At 37.9% G+C, this 15,652-nt stretch overlaps 1 long non-coding RNA gene across 1 annotated transcript; it reads right to left on the bottom strand.

The window, feature by feature from the left end:
- Positions 1-13,576: 13,576 nt before the first annotated feature.
- Positions 13,577-15,301, bottom strand: LOC124146227. The gene is made up of 3 exons (XR_006862649.2): positions 15,257-15,301; positions 14,772-14,851; positions 13,577-13,822 (listed from the first exon to the last, which is right to left on the bottom strand). It is a non-coding gene; the product is annotated as an uncharacterized LOC124146227 (long non-coding RNA).
- Between the last annotated feature and the right edge of the window lie 351 nt (positions 15,302-15,652).

The raw sequence follows: 15,652 nt of genomic DNA on the forward strand, positions 1-15,652 counted from the left end.
GAGGATCGGGAATATGCCGCAATTTCAAACGACACAATCCAAAAAACCACACAGGTGGGTTTCGATGACCCAGAAAACAGCACTACCGACAAACGCAAAGCCATGTATGCTTCTGGTACGTCACAGTGTCCCGGCGCAACCTTGAAACTTCTCATGTCAAAATTGCCCCAAAATGCAGAAAAGTTGTTTTGCATTCCCAAATCAAGTGCCATGGTAAATGACCATGTGTGGTACTCGAGTAAGCCCATGTCGGAACGTCAACTTGGTTTGATCATTCGCCCAATTTCAAGGAAGCAGGTCTCAGCCGGGTCTATATACTCCTCACTGAATTCGTGCAACTATACCAGTGTAAAATACACTCAATATTGTTCCAATATGTTATGTAAATATTAACGTTTTCTGATATAATTATTAACTAAATATAAATGGAATTAAAATATTTATAAAGGTTTCATTACCTACAACATAGCAACAAGCAATTAAATCTTGTAGACGTTCACGTGTCACACTGAACACTGACAGCTACATAGCAGGCTACAGTGATGTAAGATTGACGTATCCATCAAACCCATCGCGCTGAGTGAATTCTATTGTCCAGAGGCCGTAGTCGCGCCGGCGTAGAAGTTATTATTATGTAATAATACAGCATCACTACCTCGTGACGTATCGTCCGTCGGTCAAGAACTAGATGAAGACAATGCACAATTCATTGACTAGGGAATCACTCAAAGTAAAAATGTACGAGTCGATTACTATAAAAGTCAAGCATCTCCACTGGTCAGTACACAACACCACTGACAGTAAACTGCTTGACTGTAATCGTTCCTCTTCTTCTTATTAAGGTAAGAAACATTTTATTATTTGATACATTTGGTCCTATATTATATATATGTGTGTGATATATTCAAGATAGTCTGTGTTTCTATAGATGGTTAACTCTAACAAGCTAATGTAAGATTGTGGAAACATATTTGCACTGTGCATGTGCACGGGTCCCTTGTATGTTTAAATAATGAAGCGTTCATTATTACCTATGTACGTATGAAAGATCATACACAATAACGTGTGTGTTTTAGATATTTGTTTACCAGAACTTGTATGTATTATGAATAGATGTTTACTATACTTTGTATGTTTTATGAAATGTGTTTAGCACCACATGTGTCCGTTAATTAGCAGTAATTACCTATTAATTGAATATGATTTCCCATTATCAATATCCGAATATACACGGTATCAGAATACAATATGTATTAAATAAATGTCATGAAAGTAACGTTAATCGGGCTGTATGTTGAACGATAAAGACACAGACAGTTAGTCTGTATATCTAATGTTCGGCCGTTACAGAAACTGTTACTTTATCATATTTTGATACAAACGATGACAAAGCATTGATGAACTTAGAAATCAAATCTAACATCGTGATAAGTCAACTCCATGCAAATGATACTATTCTGATTATCAATATCGTTCATATCCTACATCTACATGTTTTATTATACTTGGTTTGAGGTTATTGTTATTATCGTTTATCGCGTATATGTCTATCTACATTTAGTAAATAGCGCGTCTCACTTCGGACGTAATAAGCCAAGCGTATTTATAGTGACGTTACTTACAAATGCAGTCACAGGTCATAATGTTGGTGTCATGATGTAATGCTCTCTCTAGACATGAAAGTGTGCTTAGCTCTACCTATAGCTATATCCCCTACCTTTCCAGCTTTCCCCCTCAAGTATTATAACCGTTGCTTATTCGATCGTTCTATTATTATTCTATATGTTTCATGTATTCATACTATTATCATTCTATGTACCATGTATTGCTATTATGTCTCTTGTATTCTGTATTATAAAACACAACACCACTGACAGTAAACTGCTTGATTGTAATCGTTCCTCTTCTTCTTATTAAGGTATAATCAAGTTCCCAAACCCGGGACAAAATCTTGATTATAGTTGGTGGAAACAAATTCGATCTCGACCTCGAAAAACACTACATGTCTAGATGAGCGACACCAACGAACTTTTACCAACTGCGCAAATTAGGACCTGTCCAAGAAGAACTATAACAATCACATTCCAAGCTAACACAACTAGAACAACCACAAGCACAACTCCAACAAGAACAACTGCAAGAAGAACAAGAACAAACACAAGTACAACAAGAAGAGCAAGAACATCAACAAGAACAGCTACAAGAAGAACAAGAACAAGAGCACCCACAACACATTCAGCATAACCAGCCCCTATAACCAAGATTTTGTCCCGGGTTTGGGAACTTGATTATGCACACATGTAAACAGTAATATCATTGCTGTAAGAGCGCGCAATCTTAAAAAACATCCAAAAACTGATAATGGATAATACACATACCATGAATAAGGAAGCCTAGGAAATCATAGACTTACCATCTAACCATGACGTTTGTAAGTTTATTTGACCATCCAATAAGGGTTCAGTAAGTGTTTGGAAAATGAGTTGGTCCTTTTTAGCGCTCTCAGCCATGCGTCTGAGATTGAGGTGACTATTATGGTCATTAGCTATGATGTTCGAAAAATTGTGTGAATAAATGTGAAAGTCTGGAATTTCAACTTTGACAGGAGATAGGCAGGTGGTGGTTCCTGTAAGTGATTCTAATGTATTGTCCTCAAAGAAATGTTGTAGCAAGGCCAAATTGACTGGATGAGAAGGAGTAACAGTGTGACTTGCGTTACTGCATGAATTAAGACTTGCAGGAATAAATAGTGATTGGGTAGATAGCGCACATCGACATGGAATGGACAATATGCAGAAATTACAACCTTTTACCATTTTTAAACCTGACTCGCAGTCCAATGAAATTAGAGGAACATGATAAACTAGTACTTTGGAAGGGGATATTTGAATGAAATTAGACTGTTTGGTAGTGATGAGAAAACGGAAGTTGCAAAACTGTTTAACATCTTTTACTTTGTTATGAAACAAGGACATAACGCAGGACGACTGGGTGTTAGGTATCAAGGCGAGTTTGAAAGGACATTGTAATTGTTTGAATCCTTGACACTGGGAAAGATGTTTGTATGTTAAGGGAACATGATATTGACCATCTGAAGAAATAGCTAAATATTTGGGTAAATCTAAAAGTTGGGTAGCATGAGCTGAAGTGGAGTTAATGGGAACAGGAAGAGAAATAATTTCTTAAAGAGACATTGGTAATTTCATAGCTGAGATGGGGAATTTAACAGAAACATATAAGTTCTTGTGGTGTCGAGCAAAGATGAAATCAGCCTGTGAATAATAGTAATTTGTGTTTTGGTGCATCAGTGTAAACGTTTTGTATTTGTCATGTATAATGGCAGTTATTTGCCGAATACTGTGTCTCATGTCCTGTGGTTGTACAAGGAGTGGAGAAAGTTTTCCTTTTGCTAGATCTTGAACACCTGAACTAAGCTGGTAGAGTTGGTGTTTTAAATGTGATGATTGCATCATGTGTTTGGTAAGCAGAGAAGACATGAATACGTTTTCAGCTTGAAGGATCGAAAGAGCTGCATTTACCGAATATGTGATATTAGATATATCGTCGTGGTTTTGTTTCATCCCACGAATAATATTTTGGAACCTGTTATCAACTGATGCCATAAACGATGAAAGATGTTCTGAATGTTGACTTAAAGCATTGGTGATACGAGAACGATCCTTTGTAAGGGCATTGATGTGTTCAGCTAAAACCTTCACATCGTCAAGTGTGGCTGTGTTAAAAAGTGATCGAGACAGATCACCTATAAAAGAAAATATAGCACGTTTATTTTTGCTTGGTGATGGAAAGGTTGTGTGTGGAACCAATGTATGCACAAGTTTGACTGTTTCATTGAGTGTTGTCATGACATCGGTTTGACTTGAGTGTAGAATCGTGTTAACATTATTCAATGCAGTACATTTGTGTGATTCGGAATGGCATTTTGGACGCATTGGCATGTGAACATGTTCTGGGAGGGGCAGTTCAAAAGTATGAAGCCATTGTTCTGTACCCAATGTAACATATGGATGAGCAAGGACTGGTTTGAAGACAATACCATAGTTCAGTCTCTGGACGATATCTGGAGCTGAGGAAACCGCAAATGGGAGAAGCATACTCAACAGTAGCAAGAAGTAGATCCACAGTGGTCCTGGAAGTGCCAAAGAGAGAAAAAATGATGTAGCTGTCTCATGGGTAGGGGTGAGGTGAAGCGCCCAACAATACCTTCTAGCACTTTTATAGCAAGACAGAACTACAATAATTTTCCTGGACAAAAAGGGGAAGGGAGTGACGGAATGGAACTATGATGTATGTGCACATACAAAAAAAAATTAAAATTAAAATGGTATACCAGGTGTTGAATACTATATCTCTGTGATCTATTTCTTTGTAAAGTATGATTTCCGTGGTCGTTTCCTCTTTCTACCTGACATGGTCTTTGAGCTGTGGAATTGTCGTTTGGCATACTCACCAACATGCGAATCTGGTTCCCATGAGGTGGTGCCATCCTCTTTCAACTTCACATGGTACATTCTTGTACCATTTACCCATTTCGATGACAAGATCTTATCGACTTCAAAATAGTCAGATGATTGAAATTGATCTTTTTCACCTGACCGTTGTCCTTGATCTGTTTGGTCGGGTGCTTGGCTGGTTTCTTGCCTTTTCTGATTGTTGGTTTGGGTGTCTTGTTGTGGTTGAGATCTATGTTGTTCGTTTTGTGCTTGTTCTTGGTAGTGATGTTCTAGGTGTGTTGATCAGTCTCTTGGATCATCATACCGGATCAATCTGTTTGCATTTATCATGCTTTTCATGGGTTTGTTTGTTCGGCAACACCGTAGCTTGTATGTATAATTGGTTTCTAATCTAACTATGTAGTAAGGTCCTATGTACTTGGGCTGTAGTTTTGCGGATAAGCCAGGCTGCTTCTTTTCATTCTTTAGCAAAACTTGATCTTGAAGTTTGAAGCTGGGTTCTTTGGCCTTTCTGTCATAGTAATGTTTATTTCTCTCCTGGCTCTTTCTGATGTTTGTCGATGCAATTTTGTGTACCATCTTCAGATGTTCAATGGTTGATTTAAGATGGGCATCTGCATCTTGACTAAGAGTTTCTTTAGGGATCAATGATGTGTCAAAGGGCAAGATCATTTCTCTCCCAAACAAGAGATGAAAAGGTGAGAACCCAGACGATTCTGATTGTGTAGTCCTAAAGGTCATCATGATGCTTGGAATCAACCAGTTTGAATGTTTTTCATTGCAGTATGTTCTCAAGGCTTGCTCTATGACGGCGTTACGACGCTCACAAGAAGCATTTGACATGGGATGATATGAACTGGTGCTATGACGTGTGACCTGAAACAGTTCACAAATAGCTGAAACCAGTTTTGACATGAAGGCTGCTCCACGGTCAGACACAATGGTACGAGGTGCCCCATAACGTGTAAAGATCTCATTATACAATTTCGTAGCAACTTCCTTAGCATCTTGTGTCTTTGTTGGAAAGGCTTCACACCATCCACTGAACGCATCAACAATCAAAAGGATGTGTTTATATCCTTCCGGTGACTGTGTGATTGGACCTATGAAATCCATATGGAGGCGAGAGAAAGGTTCTTCAACTGGTAATGGTGTCAATGGTGCTGGTCTGTTGTGATATGTACGTTTTGATCGTTGGCAAGCATCACAAGATCTGATGTAGTCTTCAACATCTTGATAAAGAAGAGGCCAGAAGTATTTCTGAATCAATGCAGCTCTTGTGGCATCACGACCCTTGTGACATCCACCAGCAAGGGAGTCATGGTACGACTTCAAGGCGTCTGGTCTGAAGATCTTTGGTAAAGCAATCTGAGTGATATGTCTCTCAGACGAGGGAATGTTCTTACCTCTGATTTGATAGAAATGGTATAGTACTCCATTTTTCAAGTCATACTCTACTGACTTGTGCACCAATCCTTTGCTTTTCTTGTCTGTAAAATGTGATGGTATCTCAGACGTTTCCAAGTAATGGATGATGTGTTTGAAGTCTGGACATTCTCTTTGTCTTTGTGCGATGTCATGAAGGTCAGGCGCTGGTGTGTCAATTAAGGAAGCAGATGCTACCATCTCCTGCTTGTTCAAACGTTGTCTTTATGAACTTGGCGGCTTGAATTGTATGGGACGAACAAGAAGTTGGGTCTGCTTGCTCCTCATGAGAATCAGCATGCATTCCTGGAGATATACTTACAACTGATGTGTCATCATTCTCTGGTTCTTGTGGAGGATAGGTTTGCCTTGATAATGCATCAGCATTTTGGTTTTTCTTTCCTTCTCTGTGAATAATGTCAAATGTGTATTCCTGGAGTTGGAGAGCCCATCTAGCTAAACGCGCTATCTACCCAATCACTATTTATTCCTGCAAGTCTTAATTCATGCAGTAACGCAAGTCACACTGTTACTCCTTCTCATCCAGTCAATTTGGCCTTGCTACAACATTTCTTTGAGGACAATACATTAGAATCACTTACAGGAACCACCACCTGCCTATCTCCTGTCAAAGTTGAAATTCCAGACTTTCACATTTATTCACACAATTTTTCGAACATCATAGCTAATGACCATAATAGTCACCTCAATCTCAGACGCATGGCTGAGAGCGCTAAAAAGGACCAACTCATTTTCCAAACACTTACTGAACCCTTATTGGATGGTCAAATAAACTTACAAACGTCATGGTTAGATGGTAAGTCTATGATTTCCTATGCTTCCTAATTCATGGTATGTGTATTATCCATTATCAGTTTTTGGATGTTTTTAAGATTGCGCGCTCTTACAGCAATGATATTACTGTTTACACAAACTCCATCTGCCAAAGCCTTGGGAGATCCGACCGTTCCATCCTTTAAATATTCATTTGAGACCACGCCCCCTCCCCCCTCACCAGTCTACATTGATGTAGACTATGCTTTCCCCTTAGCATCATTATTGGTTGGTATCTGTACATTGCTTGTACTTCTTCTGTTCATTTCCAAATTGATTAAGAAGCGTTCCCACACCACTGAGCTACATTTGGAAATCACCACAGGTTCTGCGTGTGTTATTATCCCTATAATCAAACTGTCCCTCTGTCCGTCATATTGGCATCTGACACACCCTATTACCATCGATAATTTATCCCTTACTGGAACATTTTGGCCGACCCTTTCTCTTAACTGGCCAGGATTCAAAATTGAAAACAAATTTTCGGGTAAAAGCATATTAGTAAGTTCTACTCTGAATGTACCATTCCTTTCTGGTAAAACATTGAAGACCGTCTTAAAGCAACCCTTTCAAGCCCACATTCTGGTTGTACATCAAAGATTCTTCACCGTGCTGGAACCAGAGATTATCAGTGACAAAATGTATCCAGACATGTGAATACTGAACCCATTACAGTACTAATCACCATGCCTTTATATATGAATGTTTGTATAGATTCCATATGTTATTAGTCTTATATTCAATTTGTTATTTGTTTAACATGTTCTTTAGTTCAGCTTTTGAGGCCAAAAGCTAAAACACACAAGAGGGAAATTATACCAGTGTAAAATACACTCAATATTGTTCCAATATGTTATGTAAATATTAACGTTTTCTGATATAATTATTAACTAAATATAAATGGAATTAAAATATTTATAAAGGTTTCATTACCTACAACATAGCAACAAGCAATTAAATCTTGTAGACGTTCACGTGTCACACTGAACACTGACAGCTACATAGCAGGCTACAGTGATGTAAGATTGACGTATCCATCAAACCCATCGCGCTGAGTGAATTCTATTGTCCAGAGGCCGTAGTCGCGCCGGCGTAGAAGTTATTATTATGTAATAATACAGCATCACTACCTCGTGACGTATCGTCCGTCGGTCAAGAACTAGATGAAGACAATGCACAATTCATTGACTAGGGAATCACTCAAAGTAAAAATGTACGAGGCGATTACTATAAAAGTCAAGCATCTCCACTGGTCAGTACACAACACCACTGACAGTAAACTGCTTGACTGTAAACGTTCCTCTTCTTCTTATTAAGGTATAATCAAGTTCCCAAACCCGGGACAAAAACTTGATTATACAACTGCCATTCAAGCACTAGCCCATGCAAATGTCACATCATGTACTTGTCAGGGCATAGAAATGAAGCTAGCATCTGGTCATACAGTAGATCCATCTCAGGTGACAAGGAACACCACCTGAGCAAAGTAGTGCCAAGGGAGGGTTCATGCCTCAGGGTGTTTTCCATAACTGTTCCATTAACTTCAAATTTAACAGCAGTAAGTAAAATCCGTCCTCTTGCTCACGTTCGACTTGAAATACACCTCTTCACACATTTTTATGACGTAATGTATAAATACGCCCTTGAAGGTTGACCTCGCCTCAGTGCATCGGGTCATGTTTATATTTATATTCACTCTTCTGTTACCTTTTTTGAAGATAAGATTAATTCCACACATTATTTGTCCATTTGTTCAGATCTAGAGAATTTAATTATGTTGATGTTGACATATTTTCGGCTTATGTTGTATATAGTCAAAGACGTTCAAGTCTTAAATAAAAGTGATCCTACTAACATTCGTGGTATATCACCTCTCAATATAATTGGTAAAATGTTTCCGTATAGTTTGAACAAAGAGTAGATTTCTTCTTATATTACCAAGGCATAATTGGTGAATATCAAGGCGGTGTTAAGAAAGCTCATTCTACTTTTGATAACATTTTCATTTTACAAGCTTGTATACAAACGTATATCACTCGCAAAATGTATTTGGCACTTTTATTGATTTTCGAAAGTCATTTGATATGGTTAATAGGTGTAAGTTAATGTATTTTTCATTGCAAAATTTTATTCACCGCAATTTTTTGTGTGTATTATCCAGAGTATGTTCAATGATGTTAAAGCAACTGTAACATACGATCATGGTAAAGTAATTGACTTATTATTTTGATAGATCTTGTTGGGTGAGACAAGGTTGTACTCTTAGTCCAGTAATATATTCTTTGTTTATCAACGAATTAGTTGTATGTTTAAAAAAAATTCCAGGATGGTGTTTTTTATCTCAGAGGAAATGTTGAATATAATTGCCCTATTGTTTGCCAACAGCTTAATACCTGTTGCAGACAGTGTTTTAAAGTTACAAAAATGTCTTGATGAATTATATTTATACTCCTGTAAATGGTGTATTGATATTAATACGTGAAGAGTAAAATTAGAATGGTAGAATGGGAGTCCCCTTGTCAAAAATTAGATATGGTTTTACAGTGGCGAATTTATGAAACAGTTAATGCCTATAAATCTGTGGGACTTATTTCACTTATAAAATTTATTTGGACTAAGGCTTGTAAAACTTTATGTCAGTAAGCAACAAAACACTGTGGTTAGTTTCAATTCGGTCTATTTCGTAAGCGTAGGCCATCGGGCCATAGTTACATTTGTATTACAATAGACGTGATGTGCACAGATCTTAATGTTCTGACAATAATGTACTACAAAGGGACATCGCTTGATTGATATAGATAGCTATACGTTTAATTAATTTACAATCAGTTTTAGACATAATGAAACTAAATTTTTGTTTGGTCGGATGTGGTCCAGTCCCGAATATAGCAAGACATATCATCATGAATATCATTACCAGCCGTTTCGGTGATAACCGTATCTTCATCTGTTGGATTGTCAAACACATCTTCAAATTGATCGACCCATTGTTCTAGTGATATGTTAGGTACACGAGTTGCCACACTTTGAGATAATCCTCGTATGGTAGACCAGAAACATTTACTATTTCGAAGACTAGATAAAACCTTATTACACATATATTCATTATAACTTTTCTTTTTATCACGTCATAAACTTGTATAAGTATTTCTTGATTTTTAATAACAAAATAAGGTCTTATCATTCTTAAAATGTCTTTATATTCTGAGACACCTCTCTCTCTCCAATCTGTATCACTGACACTCAGAGTCAAATCAGGGTTGTTAGCGACTTTCGCGAGACTTACATGTCCTTTTCATGCATTGAGCACCTGTACAAATGGCGTCGGTGAATGAGTTAATAGCATTATCTGTAGTATCTGGTAGTAACAAAGTACATTGTTCAAAACGATCAACCACATGTGGCAATACCAGATTATCCCTGAACTGTTGTAGTTTCGCCATGTACCACACAAGGTGGTAGTTTTCACGAGGGGCACGTGCGTCCCCTGCTGTTTCAACGGGAGTCTCCTGATCACGTGCTTGAAATGAACAAGATAGTGGTAGGTGTGAGGATTCTGCCCTCGACACAATATCAAATGTTTTACAGTGGAAGAATAGACTGTTGGATACAATAATGTAGTCAATTAAGCTGGAGCCTGAGTGACAGATGTAAGTATAATCACCTATACCTAAATCCGTACCACAGCCACCATTTAGAATAGACATGTCGAGAGCGGCACAAATATTTACAAGATATTTTGCGGCATTGTTTACATTGATATCACATGACATTCTATCTATGTTGATACTATCGGGCAGAATTGACATATTCTCTATTGACATTGACCTCGGCGATATCATCATCAATATGATCAGACAGTGTCCCAGTCCGGGCATTGAAATCCCTACCTATGAGGATGTGTATATCTCTGTTTAATGAGACAATAACTTCTATAAGTGAGTTGATGAATAAAGTCAAACCACACTTGATCCTGGCGGATTGACATATACACAGCACATAAGAATGTCTTTTTCAAGATTAAATAACATTTATCTAAAAGTAAAAATATAGCATTGTCTGCAGTTATGGACCATTCACATAGGCACTGATTGATTTTTTCACAATCACGATTAAGCCTCCTGAGAATCGTCCTCTGTCAGCTGTTTTAATTGCATTTAGGATGTAAGCTGTAAAGTTGTGGAATATCTGGTCATAAGGAAAGTCAATTGTCCATGTCTCTATCAATCCAACAAGGTCTGCATTAGTTAAAAAGTTTAGAAAGTTTAGGTCGGAAACTTTATTTACCAAACCAGATATATTCCAGAAGAGAAGCTTAGTTGATAATGATTGTTTTGGACATCGATTGAGAATTTGCTTGAACTGGACAACACCCCTATTTGCCAGCACTGGGCGTGTTATGGCCAGCCTGTCTAGTATCATCAGATCCCTCACCACTGTAAGCAGCATATGGTTGAAGTCAGTAACAATAAGTACGCCATTCTTGAAGTATCCTCGTTTGTTTTGTGCAGGTAGTTCTTGAAGCTTATTCCGCTGTCTTTGTGTGAGATCGCTGGCGATTCCATACCCTGAACTTTTTTATGTCTACGTCGACTAAGGGAACATATTTTCCAGTCGATAGTGACGAATTTAATAATAATTGGCCTTGGCCGCTTTGAATGTGAAGGATGATGCCCAAGCCTGTGCGCTTCGGCAATGTCATGTGGACGTATCTCAACGATGTCATCTGTTGTATTACTCGAGTTTAGAATGTCACAAACATCCTTACAACCTGTTTTGTTTTCATCACTGTTTTCCAAAACTGGTTCTTTTTTGTTCTGGTCTTTCTACTTCGTTCTGTAGCTGTTTCGCTGAAGCTGTGGGTTCAACTGGTGTACTGTGAGTCTGCTCCATTTGGTCAAAACGTTCGTTTGTAATATAGCCTGTTCGCCCTTTAGGTCTTCCATATTATGGTTTTAATGTCCCTCATATCACTTGCATGCTCCCTTTTCCCTGAACAAAATTCCTGTATAATCTCTGATATTAAATCAGTGAGTTCAGAACTGTCAATACCTTTTTCATCCGGTCCAGGCTTAGTTTCCACGTTTCCACTTTGGTAAGTTAAATCGGTAATATGATATTATTTCGCTTAAGTAATATTTTTTAAAATTTGATAAAAAAATTGTTCTGATATTAATGTATGGTGCTGAGATTTGGGGATACCAAAAATGGAATAGTTCTGAAATCGTCCATCGTTAATTTGGTAAATGTTTACTTCACACGGGCACCAAAACTGCGAATGCAGTGGCCCGTGGTAAAAGGAAGTATCCACTTCATAATATTTACCATGTAAAATGCATTAAATATTGGCTTAAGATAATGCAAATGAGTCCAAACAGATACTCATACCAGTGTTATAAAATGTTGTCATCCAATGCTGATAGAAAACGTCACAACTGGGTATCGGATATCAGACTTTTTCCTAACTTATTATGGTTTTGGGGTTGTATGGGTTGCACAAAGCGTCGGCAATACAAACGTTATACATCTGATCAGCGAAAGAGTCAAAGATTGTTTATTTCAAGATTGGCATGCAAGACCCTTTCATTATTTAAACTGCATAAATCTTATATCATTTGTGAAAAATATTTATCAAATGCTAAACCTTGTGAATATAGAAGGCTAATAACTCAATTTAGATGTGGAACATATGCTGCCCGACCGGTGGCAAATACCACACACGCTAACCATTCGAACAGACCACGTTCAGATAACTGTATTCAGTGACAGTGATAATGCCAACATCTCCCTGGAGACCACCTTGCACTAATTCATTACCGGTTCAATTACCTGTTATTATAACCAATTCTCACCGATGTCTGATGTCCTCTAAATATTTCAAACCTCAACTTAAGTAGAATGGTACTCCTTTCGGTGGCTAACTACAGCAGATGGTCAGCTCCCAAGGTCATCAACTCAGGGGTGAGGTCCACCAAGGCGGATGTATGGGCCTATGGTATACTGTTGGGGGAACTCTTCACCCTCAGAATGTTTCTATACCCTATTAATGTCAAGTCATCATTACCACCCCTAAATCTAACACCTACTACATATAGCTCTGCATATGTCGGAAATGGTTACTTCTAATACTGCAACATTTTGTTTCTGTGAAATAAGTACATGCGCCATGCCACGTCCACAAATTCAACCCCCTTTTGCCATGTTTGACATCATGAAAAGGTGTTAGAGATATCATACGTCTGAGAGACCAAATTTCAAATATTTTGAAAGAAGTAGATACCAAGCTCACCACTTGTTTTGAAAGATGAAACCATGGACGAGAGGTAGGAAGCTATTTGAAGACATCTGACAAATTGTTTGCTATAACAAATGGATGAACATGAATGAAACACATCTGTGTTTGACGCATTGGGAATATTCACAAAAACAAATTGAATATCAAAAGATCTACCCCTCAAGTATAGGACTGAATGAAAATTGTTTGATTGCTGGATCACTCAATGAAAGTTAGCATTATGTGTAAATGTACAGTTCAAAACGATTCCCAGACAGAGAGACAGACATATTTATTTGTAGAAAGGCCAATTGACCCATTACACAAAATACATTTTTATCATAGACATACTTAATTGATACTTTCTTTTGTCGAGAACACGTATATGTACATTAGAACTTGCAAAATCTTTCTGAACAAAAATGATGATGGTTTACTGTCTTTGGAAAAAACATTTCCCGCCGACCCGCATAAAGAGAACAATTGTATATAACATGGCTTTCATCCTCGAATACATAACAGTGTGTACGTAAGACAGCATCATACTCCATCAATACAAAAGTGGCATTTAGAAAAAAATCTCTTTAACAGTGAAACAAGTGATGATCAGCTGTATATAACATTCTCTGTGTTATTAATGTACAAGCAGTGTGTGTTCTAAGATGGTGGAGTGAATTTGGTATTGTGACGCAGATATGTTTCTACATTCCTGTATTGTGTTGATAGTTGTATAAAGGGGAGCTCAGTGTTTGACGGGAGCCTCTGACAGTTGCCTGTCTGTAGAGTCACGCTCGCGCATCTGGGTTCCTTCAGTCTGTAAAATAAAACATGATAACCAACTGAGAACAGGATATGGCTAGTCTACGTGCGTTCGTGCATACGTTCATTATTACATTTATCCCTAAACAACTAAATACGATTATTGACACGCCAACATCATTTCTCCTTCTTATAATATTTATTATGTCTATGTTTACATTCTAACACAGCCAACCTCCACGCGCTTGTGACTTCACCCATCTTCACTTCGTCAAATCTCTTCACTTCTCACTCTGTCTCGTCTGTCTCTATCTTGTGTTCAGGACTGGTTTTACTCACTCTTTTGGGTGAGTGAAATAGTTTCATAGACGTGAATGAAAGGTGACAGATATTCAGCACGAGCAAATATCCTCAGCGCTTGTGAATCATGTTCCTACTATTTGTGAAGGTGAAAAGGGGTTGTCATTGATGCAACTACCGACCAGGTGTCAACAATCCTCTCGACAGTACCGAGCAACACCCAACAAGACGTATCATACGTGTTGGCTCCAACGACTTGTGTGTCAAAGCTGAACACCAGCTGTATTTTTTTACTTTTCTTTGCATGTGTTTGTGTCGGATGCCACCGGTGGGTTAGGGTATGCTCAACTTATTGCAAACTCTTGGTATCATAACCATGTGATGGTGATTCATAAACCCATACTGATGATGTAGGCGGAATCGTACAATCGCTTTTGGCAATATGACAATGTAAAGGGTTTTGTCGTTTTAATTTGCAAGTGTTCCTGGGTGAAGGTATAATTCCTCATAAAGTATCATAACTTTATTCAATTGATTGTGAAAATGAAAATCTCATCTGTAGATCAATTTCGAATTGTTAAAAAATTATATTATATGTCAAAATTATATAACAGGCTCCAATCTAATATAATGCATTAGTTATTTTAAACTGAGTTTGTGTGAATGCATTCTATGAAGCTGTATCTACAGCAGCTGATACAGACCACCACAAATTCCTCTTCCGGATCTCTACTCCCTTTGTACTTTCTCACGTAGAGAGGGTTAACACCACCCATATTTCCACCTGCAGGATTAACATAGTTATTAGTAAGTAGTGACAGGTATAGTATATATACTGTCCGTCTTGGATCTTCTGCTTGTATAAAACTTTCAAAAAATCGTAATGCATTGAATTCGAAAGAAATTAGGCAAACGAAAGTGGAATAACAAAGTGTATTGCCCGAGTTAAAATTGTCATCTTCCTGATGCCAGACTGAGAGCAACTCAGTATATGAAATGAATCATATTCAGTATGAAATGGCGAAGATGAATATGATATTGACGTATGGATTGTAATCACTTATTTACTTTCAAAGAGGCTAGTACCTTCATGAAGCAAATGTCATGAGTCAACTGTGTCTTCAATGTCACAACATTATCATAAAATGCCTCTAAAGGATATATATTATGTCGTTTAATTGTCATTTACCTGTGGCCAGACTGAGAGCAACCCCCACCACGAGCACAATGAGGAATCCAAAACAGTGGTACAGAGTGTAGGAGAGGCTGTAGAAGGCATCCAGGCCTGACCTACATAAAGGTAGAAATGAAAGTTTGGTTTATAATATCATAGCAATAAGTTCATTTATTATTCGCCAGATTCCATTCATAAGGCACTACATTATTACTACTACCCTGGTCAATGGATCACTATGCACACAATATTCGTACTCTGCTCCCGAAGGATTATACAACCACAGCTGCCTGTGTGGCGCTAGAAGGTCACATTACCATCTCATCCTACTCTCAAGACTCAAGCTGTCGAACAACTATCCAACTGCTCTCCACAAGCAACGTTGCTTTACTTCATCGCTCTTGTGACATG

Source organism: Haliotis rufescens, unplaced genomic scaffold (genome assembly GCF_023055435.1).
Source record: "Haliotis rufescens isolate VD_foot unplaced genomic scaffold, xgHalRufe1.0.p SCAF_2, whole genome shotgun sequence".
NCBI lineage: Eukaryota > Metazoa > Mollusca > Gastropoda > Lepetellida > Haliotidae > Haliotis > Haliotis rufescens.